We start from the raw sequence: 19,807 nt of genomic DNA on the forward strand, positions 1-19,807 counted from the left end.
TTCTAAATACACCTTCTAGCCAAGATACTGCATCACCAAAAAACTGAAGGCTACCAGACAAAAGATAGGTCACACCCAGTTAGCACCATGCCACCAATGCATTACAAGGAGTTCACACCAGCATGTTTCAGACACTGCATGAGAAATACACTTTAAAAAAAAATGCTCGTACATTTGAAAGTCAACTTTATCTGGGCATTTTTGTATCAGCTGGCTTAATGGTACCTTTACCATAGACACAAAGAAGACATTAACATCTGTTAAACAGCTGCCAGCACACAGCACTCCCAGACAGGAGGGTGAAAAACTCTGGAGGAAGAGGCAGCTCATTTCATCAGAACTTTGTGTGAATGGTATGGAACGAGGGTTCCCGGCCCAGCTGGAGGTGGCTGTTGCCCAACTGTGGGGAAGGAAGGAGGCCAAGGCAGGGGAATCTTGGGAGCCGAAGATTCGCTCAAGGACTGCTGCTCTTTCTCATGAGGTCACTTCCAAGATAATCGGTGTCAGCGCTGCTAAGAGTTACACAAAGGGCCCACCCCACCGCACACACTGTCTTCATGTCAAGTGTGGGTGTTAGCAGAGTTATTTCTCTTCTTTTCACAGAGAAAGAAAAAAAGGGTGGGGAGATGGCTCAGTGAGTAAAATGTCTGCCTTGTGAGCACGGGGCTCTAGATTTTACCCCTAAAAATTATGGTAAAAGCCACTTGTGGTGATATATGCTTGTAATCACAGAGCTTGTAAGATGGAGATAGGAGGGTCCCTGGGGCTCGTGGGCCACCTTGTCTAGATGAATTAGTGGACCACAGCCATTAAGAGACCCCATGTCCAAAACAAAACAAAACAAAGTAAACGAAATCTGAAGGACACTGAAGGTTCACCTCTGGTCTCCAGACACGTGCACACACATACAACACAGAGCAGGAGTGTGTGTGGAGGGGGCTGGGGGGGGGGGCTGACTGGCACTCCAGGGGCATGGAGACCAGCCAAGATGGGATAGAAAAGCTCCACCCTGTGCTTCCCCAAGGAGCCTTCCCTGAGAGGTGCTTTGTCAGGACACAGATTCGGGGCCAGGTTTCCAGTGGAAGGTACCAACGGCTCTTCCCTGTGGCAACTCTCAGGGACTGGCAGAAGCAAGAGGCTCTAAGAACATGGCCAGAGTAAACGGCCACTCGAGGACACAAACCGAAGTGTAGTCTGTGAAGTTCTGTTCATATAACCCACGAAGAAGCTGGGTTAGCTAACAAGTGCTGTTCGGCCTTGGACTCTGCCCATGTGTGCACAGGGTGGAGAGTGTGGGCAACCCTTCCACCCTAACAACCCCTTAACTGAAAACATGAGTGCATTCAGGGAGAAAGCACCTCAACGGTTCTCATCCCAGCACCATCCACTTCTGTTTTTTTTTTAAATTATTATTGGGGGTGGGTAGGGATGGGCCACGGTAGACAACTTTCAGGAGTCAGTTCTCTCCTGTGAGTTCCAAGAATCAAACTCAGGTCATCAGGATTGAGGGCAGGAGCCTTGACCCACCACCTGGCTAGTCTTGGTTTTACTTGTCAAACAAAGAACATTATTACCACTGCAGTCATTTATCTGAGCTCTGATTCACATGACTGAAACAGCTGAAATGCTTTCTATAAGACCAGTGTGATGGTGGGCTGGAGGCAGCTCCACTTGCCCTCACTTGGCATGCTAAAACACAAACAGCTCTTCTTTCCCTCTTCCTTCTCCCCAACTGGAGATACTTAACATGGGGAGTCTGAGCTGGAGTGGGATAAGGAGACATCCAGACAGAGATCAGAGGATGCTTACATAACAGAGTGGGAGGTGCAGGGCCCTGGACCTAGCAACACAGCATCCATGGCAGGGCACTGGACCTAGCAACACAGCATCCATGGCAGGGCACTGGACCTAGGAACCCAGCATCCATGGCAGAGGGGTGATGCTGAGGGAGCACTGAGGTTGGTCACAGGTACAAGGGGCCATACTTATCCTTATCACAAATATGGTAGGAGTTTCAAAATCAAGCTTGGCACAGTAAAAATAACATGAAAATGCTATGTGGTATAGCATTAGTTTTCTTGTAAAGTGTTATGTCATTTCATAAAGACTGATACCAAGTGACAAAAATAATTTCACACGTTCTCCCTCACCACCTCCATCTAAACATCCCTCTGTGCATCCCAAATGTGCTCCCGAGAACCACTAACAAATACAGACTGTGGAGGCGAGGAAGTTCTTCGAACTTATTACTAGCAAAAACGGCTTTGTGTCTTGTAGTACGACACTTTTCTATCACTGACCTGACGTACGAGTTACGGTTTACTCACAATAACTTGGACTTCGCAAGTCTGTCGGTTTATACAAACTCAGGTTGGTTTCTCTTCCTGATCAAGATTTACTTGTGACCTGGGAAACAAATTCTGTCGGGTTCTTCATAGCTCTGATTAGCAACCACCCAGCTAAGGAGTCTGAAGAAGTCATTACCTCACCAAGGCAACTCAATAGCATAGCAGGTTTCTTAGCAACAAGGTAGTCCCAGTAACCATTCACCATGGTCTAAGAATTAGGTTGCCCATTCCAAGTTGAGGCCAGAGCAATATTTTAAACTCATTAAATCTATAGGCTCAAGGTAACCCCAAACTGGCAATGTTGTGTGTGATCCATTTATGAATTTTTGTTGTTCTCGGATTCTTTGGTGCTAGATTATATGAGTGTTTACAAACAGTTCTAATGTTCTTAATACCATTATTATTAATAACATAATATTAATGTTCTTAATACCTTTCTTTTAACATGAAGCCAGGTTTATGGTTCAAAATGATATCCTTTCCATAGAGTATTCTCCTACATAGGTACAAGTACCTTGGCTAATTCGGATGAGCTAGGAGGCATCACTTGGATACAACAAAACAGAACCTTTACAGTGTGCATCAAGGGTTCTAAATTCCATTTCGCAAGCCAATCATTTTTTAAAAAATAAAGTTATGATTGTTTTGAATTTATTCCAAATCCTTGAGAAACAAAAGAATGGTAGTTTACTATGAAGGCACAGCCGTTTGCCTACATATTACAGAAGACTAATGTTCTCCATACACAAAGACACAAATCCAGAATCCGTATGAATGACAGTGTCAGAAATAAACAGCACATACTGTATGAGCTGAAAAACATCTAGTTTAAACTTCAATCAAGAATTACACGAGCTACAGGCCTAGGTGTAGCTCTGCCTCTGCTAAGAAGAAACCCCAGAAGGGGGACTAATGTCATGAGATCTCTAATTCATAAGAAGCACTGTTTTCCACAAATGTTCCTGTTTCATGCTGGGAGTGTCTTCTCAGTCTATCCCACACCGTGAAGTAATACCTCCTAAAGACGCACAGGACTGATGACTCAATGTGACCGTCATCATCTTGTGTCCTGCCACGCCTGTCACGCCTGCTGAGACAAGAGCCACACTTTACATTGCCATTACCTTTATAGGGTTCTCAAGTGGCCTCTGGAGCACCTGGCAAGCTCAGAACCTTCACAATGGCTGCTCGTTAAATAAATGTACCCATCGGTGTTAGGCTACAAATGTGTAGCTCTCGGCATGGCTGTGAACTTTTGTCTGCTCACCTGTTACCTGTCTTGACCCTACAATGTAACCATTTTTTCCACTTGCTGTTTGGTGTACACTGTAGTTTTTCAAAGGATGAAATAGTTTTGGAAAGACTGTGTTGGTCATCCTTTTGTGATAATAACTTGGAACATTTTTAGAAATCAAAAACATCTTCCTTCCCACCTCAGAGTGAGAGTACAGGAGTAGCGAGGACACCACCCCACCAAGCAAGGCTGACAAGACAGGCTTCCCAAGCCATAGCCACTGCCCCCCTTGGCTGGGGACAGGCAGCGTAGGTGGGGAACACCGCGGTCAGTGTTGTCACGGGGCCAGGCACAGGAAATGACCCCATGCAGAAGGTTCCAAGTCAAGCAAATTAGGAAGCCCTTCCAGAGAGGTGGCCTGCCAAGAAGCATGCATGGGGCCATCTGCCACACAGAAGCGCTGTCTTGCGACTCTCTTATATATACTTGAGACTAACAAACTAAAAATCGTTAAAAACTTCTGCATGCCCAAGCAGTTAGATGGCAGAAAAGAAACCGAGAAGAAAGACTGAGGCCCAATACTCCACAAGAATAACGTAAGTACAGGTTAGGAGGAAACGGAGGAGAGGGCGGAAGTAAGCACACACAACCACAAATGGACACTTGGATACCGGCTGTCTGCAAATGAGCAGCATTCTTAGAATACCAAAATGCTAAAGAATGAAATCTGCATATACTCATCGGAGCTTGGGTTTTGAAGGTACTGCTCTTTCTGGTCTAGACAGTCTGCACTGGATAAGGCCACACTAACCGATACTAAACAGAGTCTCAGTGCGCAGCAACAAAATCCTTGTTAGTGAAGTCAACCATAGAGCTTCCAGGTCCTTCATGGGAGACTCTTCAAAACTGATCGACCCTGCCTTGCCACTGGAGATCACAGAAGCCAACCTAAACTACAGCTAGCCATCCTGATCTGGGTTAACATGGCATACTGTCCACTACCCCACCTCCGCTTCCCTGGAAACTCAAAGCTGAATTTCTTATCCCCTCAAAGTATGAACTAAAAAGGTAAGTGAGAGCCGGGCGGTGGTGGCGCACGCCTTTAATCCCAGCACTCGGGAGGCAGAGCCAGGCGGATCTCTGTGAGTTCGAGGCCAGCCTGGACTACCAAGTGAGTTCCAGGAAAGGCGCAAAGCTACACAGAGAAACCCTGTCTCGAAAAACCAGGGAAAAAAAAAAAAAAGGAAAAGGTAAGTGAGAAGAAACTGGAGGTCTGGTGACATCCATGTCCCCTGGGCCATCCTGGCTTCATTCCAGGACAGAGAAGGCTAACCCACAGAGCACCCTCCTCTCTAGGGCCTGAGCCGGCTCTGAATCCTCCACAGCACTCTAATCGGCCTCAGAGTACTGCCTGGGAGTTGGTAGGGCTGTGCACACCCCACTCACTGTTCCTGTAGAACAGACATGTGGGGAAATTAGACAAAGTCTGATGCCATAATGAAACCCATTCTTTATATGCCAATTAAAAATAAAAACAATTTAAACAATAACACAAAAAAGTTCAAGCTGGTCTTTTGTTTGGATGGCTTGCCTAACTTGTGAGAAACTAGGGTCTCCTGGTGACAGGACAGGACAAGGGTGCCACCAGCTTCAGTTCTCCTGCTGACAGAATGGGGACAATGAGTAAGACCTCACCTGATAACGCAAGTGATAATACTAGCTAAACTCAAAGCAAGCTCCCTCGCTCGCTCGCTCCCTCCCTCCCTCCCTCCCTCCTTCCCTCCCTCCCTCTCTCCCTCCCTCCCTCCGTGACAGAGGCTCCAGTCATCCCTACTCTATAAGCTTGGACATATAGATTACCTGGCTGCTCGGGGCCTTAGTGTGGAATTGAGGAATCTTGAACACAGAGAGAGCAGGTTTTACTCTAAGGTACCATTTCCTTCTAAAGTCTAAAGTCGGATGACATCTTAGGTACCACAAGATAACCTGTGGTGACCGCTACAAACTCATCAACAGCTTTCCCTTACGCTGAAGAACAAAGGGTGAATCAAAGCAGGGCAAAGTTTTAATTTCTCACCAAACCTCCTTTCTAGGACGTTACAGTACACAAGCTGAACTATTACAGATAAACTAAATTGTCAATTCCCACTAACATTTCCCAGCACAAAATTTGAAGATAGATCCATGATAACAGGAAACTAGGAAGACGCTGATGCAGTTGGACTTTCACTGTTTGGAAGATCATGTCCCCTCACACTTTGACAGCTGCCCTACCTTCTAGCTCACCTGTATGCAGTCTGTACTAAGAATATTGAAACTATCTAATCTGAAAGGTCAGTGGCAGGGCATCTGGCTAGTTGAATGTCTGTGTGTTTCTACCTTGTGCCCTCCTTCCATACCAACATGGTGGTCATCCGCTCTTCCAGTCTGTGTGCCCTGAGGCACATGTCTTAGAATCACTTTTTGAAGGGTCAGGAATTCTCAGAGGTAGGCATCATAAGAGAGAATCTGCTCTACCAGAGTTCCATGGGGATGGTGGCATGGTTTAACATGGGGACCTAAAGGCAGGGTGCCTGCGTTAGACCATAATCCCCACTGCTGCAAGCTCCAACAACCTGTTCAAGCTACTCACCTTCACTGAGTTTCTCGTCTGCACAACAGGAGTGTAGCTAGTAAGCAAGACTCAGAACACCACTATCCCTGTTAGTGAATAATGAAAGATTCCAAACACCAGGAATGTGACTATATTGCATAATTTTTAAAGAGGTAAAGAAAAACAAATCTTCAACGCTCTGCTTTTCTGGAACTATCACTTATTATTGGAGATAAGAAGGCACTATTTTCATGCTCCAAAAATAGAAGAGTGTACCTTGTTGCTATGGTGATCACTGGTTGAGATAAGAGCACCCTGCCAGAGAAAATTTGGAATGGAAAGCAGCCAGTTACCTATGAAGGGCACTGCAGGGAACGGCGATGAGCTGTGAGCCCCTACAACTTTATCACAAGTAAAAAATCATTTCTTCCTCATCTTGACAACTAATATTGTTACTATAACAATATTGCAACTAAACATTTCTGCATTCTCTCTTTTAAAACAGAACCATGACAGAAAAAGTAAATTATGTTTAAAAAATTAGAAACAACTGTGAACATCACATTATTATAATCAAAATGTATTATTTAGGCATGGGGTGATACTGTGTTCCCCAAAATATTGTGCATTGTAGCAGGAATCTTAACAGTTCTTATTAACAAAATCAAACCTGAGGCCAAGTATTGGGGTGGACACTGGAAGATCAGAGAGACAGAACAAGCCACAGCTAACCTCACCAGGCCAACTTCTCAGCTGATCTTGTTTCCTCAGACTGGAAGCCTCTGTGTCCTCATATCCGAATGGCTCTCAGCTGAACTGTGCTGCTCAAAACCTAAAAGCTTAACCAGCCAAATGCTTCTAGTTCCTAGTCTTCAGTTATCTGGGGTCAGAGAACAGAACAGCCACTAGATAGACATAGAGGCCAGAAAATGGTGGCACACACGCCTTTAATCCTAATATTCCAAAGGCAGAGATCCAGATGGATCTCTGTGAGTTCAATGTCATACTGGAAACAGCCAGGCATGGTGACACACGCCTTTAATCCCAGGAAGTGATGGCAGGAAGCAGAAAGTTGTAAGGCGTGAGGATCAGGAATTAGTGTCGGTTAAGCTTTTAGGCTTTTGAGCAACAAACAGTTCAGCTGAGATCCATTTGGATGAGGACTCAGAGGCTTCCAGTCTGAGGAAATAGGATCAAGCTGAGGAACTGGCGAAGTGAGGAAGCTGTGGCTTCTTCTGCTTCTCTGATCTTTCAGCATTCACCCCAATACGTGGCTTCAGGTTTGATTTTATTAATAAGACCTTCTAACAATTCATGCTACATAGGCAAGGTTACTGTTTCTCTGTAGCAAATATTAACACTGTGGAAGATACAAAGTTCTCCAGTTTCCAAAGCATAGTAAATATGTTCTAAATGCTTCCCTGTCCTACATGGTCCTTCATTCCTAAGCCTCTTCCAGAAGATAAGGAAAATATCCAGCAGAGAAACAGTAATTAAAAGAATAAAACCATGTCAGAAAGGAAATAAACATGCAGCATTAAAAGTCTGTGAAGGAAGGAGGTGTGCGGAGCTTCACACTAAGAGGGAGCACTGGACCCATGGGGTCTGGAACAAATACCCACCCTGGCACAAATCGTGCACGTGTGCTCAGTATATATAGCCCCAGACTCTGTGCTACACTAAAGTAAGTTGGATCACACTGAGTTTGGAAGCTCAGGTCACAGAGGCTGGTTACCTAATCCACTCTGGTTCCTGAAGGATGACACTGAGATGCCACAGTGAGGTGCTGGTTGGGAAGAAATGTCATCTCCACTGTGACTCACAGGAAGTACAAGAGAGGACAGGGCAGGGAAAACTGCAGAAATGGAAACTCTTCAGCCTCAGCCCACTCCGCCTTCCCTGTGAAAGGCGCTATGGACAGAGGAGGACCTTCCGGCTTCCCACTCTTCTCCTGTACTTCTTAGTCCATGCTGGGACAGGATTTGTAGAACGGGGGAGGGAGGATACACAAAGATCAGGGAACTGGGGAAAAGGCATTTCCCCTCGGTCAGGCTTTATACAGTCTGTGAAGCCTTGGGAAGGCGAAGGGGCAGCTAAGGAGTCTGGAGACAACTTCCCGTGAGGTCACCCGAATGTATCCTACCCATAAATCTTGAAATTCTTAACTGAACCAATAAGACGAATATTTTGGATGTTTTTACAAGGATGTCATCAAGCAGCTCAAATTCCAAATTTGGAGGTTTCGGGTTTTTTTGTTTTGTTTTTTTTTTAAAGTGTTATCATGAGGGTGAAGGGAAAAAAGCACTTCAATTTTAGATTCATTTAGATAAACCAAACAAAACAAAAAAACAGATGAAGGGGCAGACTCAATTGTTTACTTTTTGGAGTTTCCATAAACAAAACAAAAACAAAAACAAATCCAATTGCCTGCACCTCACGAGAAATCACTGCTCTTTTGGCTGAGGGAAGAAGGGAAAGATGAAGTAATTTCAAGAATGCTGATGGCATGTTAATTCTTTAAGCTCCCCAACCCTCATGCCAGTTCTCACATCTTTTTCCTCTTGCAGTCTTCCACCTGAGATGCACATAAGAAATGCAACCATTTTCTTACCAGTTACTCTCTCTCTCCTTTCATCCTCCTATCTTTTTACATCGGAACTCCCGAGTGAAATAGAAGGCATGTGTGTCAAAGCAGAGGCATGCATACTTACAGTGTAGTTTTTGAGAGGCAAAAAAAAAGGAATCCCTACCAAATTCACACAGGATGATTGTTTCCTTCTAATTAAAACATGCAGTAAATACACTGGATAGGCTATTTGCAAGTAACTAACTTACCAAAACCATGTTCATTGACTCTATTGGTCCATTATATAACAATAGCTAAATTTTCTTATAACAATGATAAATATACTCTAAATAAAGTGTAATGGACTGGCTGGGCTTGGCGAAGTATGTCTTTAACCCTAGCTCTCGGGAGGCGGAGGCAGGTGGCTCTCTGTGAGTTCGAGGCCAGCCTGGTCTACAAAGCAAGTTCCAGGACAAACAGAGAGAAACCCTGTCTCGTCTCAAAAAAAAAAAAAAAAAAAAAAAAAAAGTGTATTGAACATACTATAAGCACCAGGAATTAAGTTTTGTTTAGAAGTTGTTAAAATGAATACATTCCTTTACAATCTCAATTAAAAATAAAAAACACAAATCACTGCAAAAAATCTCTCCCTCTAAGTACTTGACAACAAGTTAAGTAAGCATTGTAGATCTGAGAGTCTCTAGCCTTCTCAATGGGAGGACTCCTGTTTAAAATGCTGTTCTATAACACAAGTGGCTTCTTCTCCTATGTGGGAGAGCATGTCTTCCGTGTCTACGAGGATTGCTTGTTTCTAATCAATTTCCAGGTTATCTTTCAGTTAACAGGTATGATGCAAGGAAGGTGAAGGATGGAAAAGGTCAGGACATTTTTGGAATCCATCTAGGAGGGAAAAATGGCAGATTCTTTCTCCAGCCTGCTATAAACGAAAAGGTTATGGGGCGTGTGAACAACATTTTGAACTTGACAGAATCTGGTGGAGAATGGGGAGCAAGGGGTAGTTCTGTGCTCAAATAATGTCCATGGTTAATGGCCCTCGATGAAATCGCACACCTTCCAAGTGACAAGGTCCAACAGCTTCACATCCACCCTCCTGAGAAACACTTAGACATCAGCTTATAGAGTAGTCTCAACACCCCTGAATGTCTGGATTGTGCATATGACAGAGACAGAGACAGAGAGAAGTGCCGTGTATACACTCATGCACATACACAAGCCTATGTGATGAGTTTAGATGTTGGAGGAGAAAGTTAGGTCCCCCCCCTCCCCCGCCTCACTCTCTACTCAATTCCTTTGACACAGATCATTTTATTAAAGCTGGACTAGGCTGGCGACTGCCAGGCCCCAGGGAAGCCCTGCCTCTGCTCTCCACAGCTTTGGGGGTACAGGCCCATGGCCACGCTAACATGGGTGCTGGGGCCCAAACGCAGGTCCTCATGCTCGCGCAGAAAGCGCTCTTACACAGTAAGCTGTCTCTCCAGCTCCCAGTGTTTGAATTTTAAGTATTAAAGTATTTTCTAAAGGAAAGAAAATATCCACAAGAAAATCCCTCATCCATGCTCCCTGAATGCCTGGCTTTTATCTCAGGGACACTGGGATGCTGGTGCTCCTGACATCTATGCTTTAACCTCTCGGCACTCACCAGTTAGGGCAGCACACTACCACATGAGGCATCCCATCAATTAGTTCATCTAGTTTTCGGGTTAGCCTTCTTTTTTCCAGTAAAGACATCATTTTAAGTACTATGTGAAATGATACAGGTCTTGGTCTGGGGATTTCTTTCCTTTGTTTCTATAATTGATTTATTTTTAATTATGTATCTGCACGTCTGTGTAGGAAGATGTGTACATGTCAGGGGAGGACGTACCTGCAGAGGCCAGAGGCATATAATCCTCCTGAGTTGGAATTAGAGGCAGTTGTGAATTGCCTGACATGGATGCTGGCGACCAACAGCTCGACAAGACCAGCAAGAGCTCTTACCACTGAGCCGTCCTCTCTCCAGCCCCAAAAGATTTCTTAGGTCATGGTTTCCATGGTTGCTTAGCACCAAGTGACTGCTGCGAGCGCTGGTGGGATGTGGAGGGATGTCTGTTTATATCATGGCAGGCAGGAGGCAGAGAGAGGAGAAACAGAGAGGCGGGAAGTGGGCAGGTATAATACACCCCTAAAGACCCCCCACCATGACCTATTTCTTCCATCTAGGTCCCATTTCAGTTTTCAGAACATTCCCTAAACAGTACTACCAGGTGGGAAGGAAACTTCCAAAACTTAAGCCTGTGGAGGACATTTCATAGCCAAATTTGCTTCCATCAAAGGAAATGCTAGTGATATCTAAGGACAAAACATTGATTACATTTTCTTACGAGGCAAGTGAGCAGAAGAAGGCTGAAATACTTCCAAGGAAAAGGAACTGTGGATTAAAATCTCAATCTCTCTCTCTCCTCTCTCTCTCTCTCTCTCTCTCTCTCTCTCTCTCTCTCTCTCTCTCTCTCTCTCTCACACACACACACACACACACACACACACACAATTAAGCAAAGTAAATCATCTTACTAGTACAAAACAAAAACTAGTCTTTTATGTACTCATAAAGTAGAGAAATTACAAATTTTTATACACGGTAAACACACACTTTGGCATTGAAACAGGGAAAGAGGGCACTTTCCATCTCCTATTTTATAGGAAATTATCAATTAATATTTATATATGAAAGTCCATCTTCCCATAACCAAGCATCACAGCTCCCTAGTAGAAACGGTAACTCATGGATCAGAATGCCTCACTTCTTAAAAAGCAAAGTACAAGGACAATGTGGATCTGTGAACACAAATTCCAGAGAACAGCGCCCCAGCCTTCTGATTCTGTCAGACCTTCCTGTCACGTACATGACAGCACTCTAGGATGCTCATTTTTCAGCTGCTCTGTCCTGCTCTGACTTGCCAAAGCGAAGACAAGACCAACCTTCTATAATTTCGCCACCGCTCAGGGTAAAGGGTGGGATTCTCTAGCTGACGTTCCCTTTTACGCTTTTCCATCCACACTAACTAACTGTAGCACCTCCACTCCCCCTCACACCCTCCTTTGCACTTGATGTTTGTGTTTGTCAGCTCCATACATCTATGTAACGCACTGTGGGAAACTGTTTGGGGATTTTGCTGTCACTGTTTTGCTTGGATGGGGATTGAACTCAGGACCCTACTCTTGCTGGTCAAGCACTCTACCACTGAACTATATCCCCAGCTTGACAAACCGTTAGCTCATTATGTTCTGATGCCAAACCAAATAGGTCTTCCTGTAAGAACAGTGAAAATACACTACAAATATCCCATTTTTACTTCTACTAACTAACATGAAAGGCATGGATAGAAACTCAAGTGGAGAAGTCCACTCGAATCCCACACTGGACTCACCTGCCCATAGCAAGTTCTTAGGTTTGCACATGGCTGCAGCGGAAGAGCTTTGCTGGACTGAGTACTATGCCAAAGCCACGTCCATTCATCTTAGAAATGTTGTCAGCAGGACTGTGACTAGCATGGCTGCCAGAGCCCTTCCAGGGCTGGCACCTTGGATGAGGAGTGAGCCACCATTTGCCAGATCTGTCGTCAAACCCAAGAAGAGCACAGGAGCTTCCCAGCCAGAGAAGTTCTCTTGGTGTCTTAGCAAACCACATCCAGGTGCTGCCCGGTCACCTGGCCAGGCTCACTCAAGCCTCCAGCCCAGGCTCCAGTGCCTGTTACGAGAAGGTCAAAGGCAGCCATTGGCCTGGCAGTCTTTCTCACTCTTGTGTTCTCTGTCCTTCCTATAACAGCCTCGGCACCTGACTTGCTCCCTTCGGGGACCTCCTGTCCTGCTCGGGAAGGAACTATCTCCCAGCTGTCCTTGTCAGCTCTGGTGGAATGATGGGAAGGCACTACTCAAGTCATACAGTCAAGTCCATGCTAGGGCAAGAGCTGGCTCCATCGGTACGGAGCAAGCACAAGGACCTGAGTTCAATCCTCAGTACCCACTTGAAAAGCCAGGGGTGAAGGCATAAATTTGTAATCATAGAACTGGACAGGGAAGGTATTAAGGCAAATTCATGGGATTTGCTGGCTAGTCACCTGTATTAGTCAGTGTCCTATTGCTGTGAAGAGACACCATGACCACAGCAACTCTTATAAAAGAAAGCATTTAACTGGGGCTTGCTTACAGTTCAGAGGTTTAGTCCATTATCTTCATGGCGGGGAGCATGTCAGCACACAGGCAGACATGGTGCTGGAGAAGGAGCTGAGAGTTCTACATCTGGATCAGCAGGCAGCAGAAGAGAGGGCCCCTGGGCCTGGCTTGGGCTTTTGAAACCTCAAAGGCCACCCCCAGTGACACACATCCTCCAACAAGGTCACCTCCTAACCCTTTCAAATAGTGCCACTCCCTGGTGGCCAAGTATTTAAATCTATGGGGGCCATTCTTACTCAAACCACCACACTGGTCCAGCCTATGTGACAATGTTCTGGGCCTTGTTACAAATAAGAAGATAGAAAGCACCTGAGGACTAACACAGGAGGTCACATGCCCTGACTGTATACACATACATGTACCCATACGAACACACACAGAGTTGTGTGAGTTGGTCAAAGAAAGAGGATCATTCCTAGATGAATTTTAGGCTCTCTGGCAACAGGAGAGGTACAGTTTCTTTGAACTGAACCCTGAAGAGCCATATTTATTGACTGCTACAGGAAAGATGTTTTTTGGGTAAAACAAGTTCCTCATACCAAAGCCCCTGATCTAATCTATATGTTCTCTGAAGGAAAACATCACACCCCTGCAAACTTAGTCCTTATTGTGCACTGTGTGCGGTATCCAATAAGTGCAAGACACTCCAGGTGTGCAGGACCATCTTGTGACCAAAGTCATGCAAAGGCTGTAAAGCTCCTTAGGAAAAACAGCTCTAGAGATAACAGCAAAAAAATCACTGTTTTCCACAATGATTTCTTCACTGTCTAAACACTTCTAGAAAACAACTGTTCATTCTGATGTTTACCCTGGATACAATGACTCTACTAATTTCTCCTCTACACACACACACACACACACACACACACACACACACACACACACACACATACACAAATAGCAACTCCATACTGAACCTCTGGGGATGCTAGACCCTACCAAGAAGTGAGCACATCTACTTTCAGATGTGAAATCCTGAGATGCTTTAAAGTTCAGCAGACTACTCTGAATCCCTCCCACACCAGTGTAAAGAACATGTCCAACCTTGCTTTCTAAAGCACCATGGGAAAATTCTCTGAGGCTGCTCAGGGAAACCCACTCACTGCCGGCTCAGCCAATGTGCCCATCTCTCTTAAAGCACAGTAAGATTCCTATCCCCAAGACCACACGTAAAGGTCTCTTTGACCTCTCCTGACTCCTCACATACCATCAGCTGCCAAGCCCTGTTTGTTCTGGTTCCTCGGATATATTCCTTTCTCCCTGTCCGTCTCAGAGTCTGACACCATGCTTCGGGTATGATAAACATGTGCACACGTGTTCCATGGGCAGATACAACAGATAACTGTATTACTCTGGGATGTTCTGGGTATGTTCATGCAGCCCAGCCCCTGACTTCAGGAAACCATGGACCACTATAAAGACCACTTTCCACAAATTGCTCGTGTTTTAAACCTGCAGTGAGCTCAAGGACCACACCGGGGCTCACTGAAGTACAGATGCCAGGGTCTTACTCCCAGAACACTTGCTTGCATCAAATGGTGTATGCAGAGTCCAGAATCTGTACCTTCACCAAGGACCTGAGGTTCATGGCCAACATCTGGCAAAGGCTGTGGCCAGCTGGACCATGGGGATGGTGGGATAATAATGACTACATTTCCCCCACCTGTGGCAAAACTAATTCCAAAGAGACACAAATACACCAGTAAGAGGAGAAAAGAGTAAGATGCTTGCATTTATGACAAGTAAGAGTTGATCTGGCCAGGGTGACAACAGAACTATGCATGATAGCTGCAAAACTGAAAGGCCACTTAGCCACGTGCAGACAGCGAACGAAGGCTGAGCAAGTGCAGTTGTCCATTTCGGTGGACAGTGAAGAGGGTGTGTGTGTGCTGCGGAAAGGGAACTGTGGAAGACTACAGACCCAGGACTCCAGTTCAAGTCTTCTATGAAGAGAGTGTGTGTGTGATGTGGAAAGGGAACTGTGGAAGACTACAGACCTAGGTCTCCAGTTCAAGTCTTCTATGAAGAGGGCGTGTGTGATGTGGAAAGGGAACTGTGGAAGACTACAGACCTAGGACTCCAGTTCAAGCCTTCGATGATGCCAATTTGAAATGAACATTCTGTGATCGCATGTTATGTCACACACCTTTAATCCCAGAAATGGAAAAGAGAGTTCAAGGCCAGCCTGGTCTGCATAGCAAGTTCCAGGCCAGCCAGGGCCATATAGTGAGCTCCTGTCTTAAAAACAAATAAATGTAAGTCTGAAAGGAACATTTTGCATTTAATATAGGCTTCTTCTTTTTAATGTTTACTCAGTATGTGCGTCTATGCACATGCACACGTGAAGACCAAGGACGTACTGCAGCAGTCAGTCCTCTCCGTCATCACTGGCGGCACACATGTCACCCACTAAGCCACCTCTCTGTCCCCTCGAGCAGATGGTTTAACTTACTGTGTTTTCTGTACTTCCTTCACACTCTGTATTTACCTTGATCACTACAGTTCCACAGAGCTTCTGTGTGCACTAACTCTACAAAGACAAAGTTCTCAAACCTACACAGCAGAGGACAAATTCACCTGCCAATATGGTATTAGTGTTTAACCACAAGGCAAAAATGGAAAAAATAAAAAATATCAAGGCTTTTCTCACTGACAATAGAAACCTACTAAAGTAAATACTGGCTAAAAGAAGAGGCTGAAGGTGCTCTTTACGGCTGTGGCTGTTACCACCTTCCCAAAGCTAAGCTTGCCTCAGCACACAAGAGTCTCGACGGCCTCTAATAATTTGCCTTTCAGCAACAGAGGACAGGGTCCAAGCTACAACCAAAACAAAGACACACAGGATGAAAAGGATAATTAAGCATTTCCCTGTGAATTTCCCCTCCCACCCATGATGGAACGGGGCTGCAGAGTCCTAAGAAAGTCATTTAGAAGAACAGCTTGGAAATGTTCATAGGAGGAACCCTTCCTCTCCACGGTCTGGGCCCGAGGGTCCACAGGCATCCTCTTCTCTAGAGCTGTGCCCAATCAGTGACATTCTTTCTTACCAATCAGACACGTGAGAAACAAGTGGCCGCGGAGACAGAGCTCTGGGCTGTCTGGTAGAACGAGGACGGGCAGAGAAAGTAAAGCAGTGGTAGATAAGACAGCAAAAATAAAAAACGAGGCTGGCCGCTGGGCAGCGCCCCCACCCTCCCTGGGAAAGGCGGGCACAGAGGTAAAGCAGGCCATGGGTGTGATGGACAGACAGTTGGGGAGCAATGGGGGAGGCACCCAGGGTCCAGAAAGAATCAGCAATTTGGCTGAAGCACAGTATGAATGGTTAGGAATTAACTACATACTCAAAAGCCTTCCCCTCTCTCCACAGCAGCTAGATAAACACCGGCTTAAGCTGAGAGGTGCCTCAGCCACAGCCAAACCAAGACCTGTCTTCATCCCTCACTAACACAACAGAAACTCCACCATGCCTTCATCTGCCCATCTCTTCAAGGTGTCTCAAAGTGGCTGGTTGGTTAGCTGGCTTGTTTGTTCTGATGAGGCCAATCTCAAGTCTCAAGACTGAAATTTGAACAGGACAAGATGTGTTAAGTCTGTACGTTTCTTCCTAAAAGTCCTTCACATTCACAGATTCCAGACATTCATACACACATACTCAGGAACCAGCTGTTCCAATTAGCAAACTGTTTAGATTTTTTTTTTTCTTCCTTTGGCTTAAAAATCCTACAAGGAATTTCCAGCAAGATGAAACTGCCATTCAAATTTGGGAGTTTTTAAATAGATGGGTTTTGTGTTTCTCAGGCTAAAAATAATAGTCTGCATGTTAAACTCCACGCTGTATAAATAAGCTTCAATTCACAAGACTCAAGCAAGTGAGGGTCTGAGCAGGCAGCAGCAAACAAAGCTACAAGAAGACTATTTCTGGAATCAGGCCGGGTGTTTGGGAAGCTCTAACACTGAGAGCTTTCCTGGTAGAAAACAGGTAGAGTCTCCCAAACACACTCCAGGGCTCTTGATGCTTGTGAGGTGAAAGATGAATGTGCTGTGGTTGGGGAGAATGGGAGCCATTCTGTACCCAGGGGTGTGAAAGTGGCACCATGCTCCCAGCTCCCATCCAGAGGCGCCCTCATTCCTCTGGTCTGAGGAGGTGCCAAAATGTGGAAACATTTCCCCCATGGGCATCTTTTACTGCACCATGAATGCGTCCTCAGTTCGCAAGTTTTGCTGGTAAATAACACGTTCCTGAGACATACTATATCAACACTGAACAGGCTTCACTGTAGGCTGTCTCAGAGTCCCTGCCACAGTAAGGGCCTCTATTCTAGCCCAGCAGGAGGTTCCAACTTTCCCACTCAAACAGCTGTTCCAGCCTCCTTGTCCAGAAGCAGTGAAAAACGCAGCAGAACACTGCAGCACAGATGATTTCCTCTTGGGATTTTTTGAGACAGTATCAATATGTAGCCCTGACTGGCCTGAAACTTGCTGTGTAGACCTGGCCAGCCTCAAACTCAGAGATCTACCTGCATCTGCCTCCCCAGCACTGGGGTTAAAGGTGTGCACCACCACGACCAGCACCCACCTCTTATGTCATCTGTGGATTTCAACTTTAAACAGTTACAGTCAAATTTAGGACTCACCTGATAAAAAGAATTGGAGACACAAAGCTTGTTTCTAGAGGACAACAGCAGATAACATGATGAGCAGAAAAGAGAATTGTATAAGGTCCCTTCAGCACATCCCAGAACAACGAGGTCCCTTCTCATTTTACATTACTTCTAACATCATACACTAATTTCAGTGTCTTTTTCTCTGATTTCTGAGAAGGGGCGGAATAGAAAACTCTCTTTAACTCCTTAAGAAAAACTTTTCTATAAATCGTCTTAGTGGAACTCTCTCTCTCTACAGCCTGGAGACCTACTTCAGTACCCAGGAAATGTGGGACTAGGATTAAGTTTACCAGGCTCAGAGGAATAAAGGTGCATGCCACTCAAGTCTGAGGACCTGAGTTCTAATCTCCAAAACCCACATACAGCCAGACACAGAAGAGTAAGCTTGTATAATCCCAGCACTTTTTTAGGCAGATAAATGGGAGAGTGAGGCAGGAGAATGCGCAGGAGCTCACAGGCCAGCTAGCTTGGTATAGCCACCTGAAAAAGGGTCAAAACAAAGATGTCCCCTTTCAAATGAAAGTGGGGACTTATTTGAGGATGTCTTCTGACCTCTACATGTATACAGGGGCACACATATATACAGCATTCAAACACAAATGCATGCACATATGTGCAGTCTATGTGTACATACATATTGTGTGTATGTGTGTGTGCGTGCACACACACACACACACACACACACACACACACACACACAAAGATGAAATATACCCATAGTAAAACTGGTATTACTCATAATAGAAAACATCCTTAGCAACTCACTTCTGAGCTTTGTCTTTTATTGAAGAATATCTTTAAAAGGAACATATAGGTTTCTTACTTTAAATTATGACCAATTGGAAATCCATGGTGGCATGTTGAGTGTGTTACACAGACTAGGTACTGAAACATCCAACCAGGGCATATGAGTGTGCATTTCCAGCAGGCTGCTTCACCCACAAGGGTTCAGAGGATCTGATATACTCCAGAGTTGTTCTTGGAAACACATTTTCACTGTGTCTTCCTCAACACAGTGAGGAAAACAGTTTACTGGTTTTACCTCATTTCTTGTCCAGGATCAGTCAGTAATGCTCCTTCCCCCAGGAAATGTATTGCTTTGGATAACAACAAAAATATCTCACTTTATCAAACAAAAATAATCCCAAAATTGACAGACAGCTAACTCTAGATCCCCCTACTTTGGGGGGGGAGGGGAAATGTGTGTGTGTGTGTGTGTGTGTGTGTGTGTGTGTGTGTGTGTGTGTATGTATCTTCCTCGATCACTCTCTACCTTGTTTTGGGGACAGGATCTCTAACTGAATCTGGAACTCACTACTCCTTAGACGAGCTGGCCAGCAACCCTAGGCTCCTCCTTCCCTTGGTTGCTAGTAATGACTCAGACCCTCATGCTTTCATAGAAGGGCTTTAACGACTGAGCCATCTCGCAGACACAGATCTCTAACTATTAGATAGCCCTTACTTGATCCCTATAAAAGAAAAATCTAGGACTTGACATCTAAGTGGTTTGAGGTCATTATGAATACATTAAAAAAAAAAAAAATAAAAACAACTCTCCCATGAGCAACGAAAGGAAGATGCCGTGAAGATGTGCTCAGTGGTTCGAGTGGCCGATGTCTAAACTCTGAGAGCAGACCACATGTTTGCAGGCACATGAAGTTTCTTTTTATGAGAAGTAAAGGAGGAGGCAGGCCATGGCTGACCAAACACAAAGGCTCTCTAAAAATAATAACCCTTCAAATGCTTCTTGTCAACCACAACAGACCTATTTTGCTACAAACACACCTACTTTCATCTTCGTCCACATCTCAGGTGCTGGCTCCCACTGGGCAACATGACGCTGCAGCACCAGGCAGACCTGGGTAAGGCCACTGCACACACCTGGTGTTTACTGAGGAACTCTGTCGACGGGGTTCTCTCTTTTCTCTCTCTTTTCTCTCTCTTTTCTCTCTCTTTTCTCTCTCTTTTCTCTCTCTCTCTCTCTCTCTCTCTCTCTCTCTCTCTCTCTCTCTCTCTCTCTCTCTTTCTAATTTCAGAGTCCTTTCATTAGTAACACATCCAGCTGTTTTCTATTGGCTAATAGTCAGAAAGGCAAACTGCATGCCTGCCCATCACTATGCCAAGCTGAACTGCAAGAGCATGGCTTGTGAGTCAGGGGAGAGGCTCTGT

The 19,807-nt window shown here is 45.1% G+C and overlaps 1 protein-coding gene across 6 annotated transcripts in view; it reads right to left on the reverse strand.

Annotated features, from left to right (window-relative positions):
- Positions 1-19,807, reverse strand: part of Fndc3b (fibronectin type III domain containing 3B) — a 300,773-nt gene that overhangs the window by 156,528 nt on the left and 124,438 nt on the right. The window contains exon 1 of one of the 6 annotated variants that reach the window (XM_059265289.1): positions 2,782-2,899. The exons of 4 other annotated variants lie outside the window; for them this stretch is intronic. The gene's annotated coding sequence lies outside the window, so the exon portion shown is untranslated. Of the gene's footprint in view, positions 1-2,300; positions 2,471-2,781; positions 2,900-19,807 lie in introns of those variants that run through there. One more of the 6 variants, XM_059265290.1, reaches the window with a different exon arrangement.

The sequence above is a fragment of the Peromyscus eremicus genome, chromosome 6, assembly GCF_949786415.1.
Source record: "Peromyscus eremicus chromosome 6, PerEre_H2_v1, whole genome shotgun sequence".
NCBI classification, from domain to species: Eukaryota; Metazoa; Chordata; class Mammalia; order Rodentia; family Cricetidae; genus Peromyscus; species Peromyscus eremicus.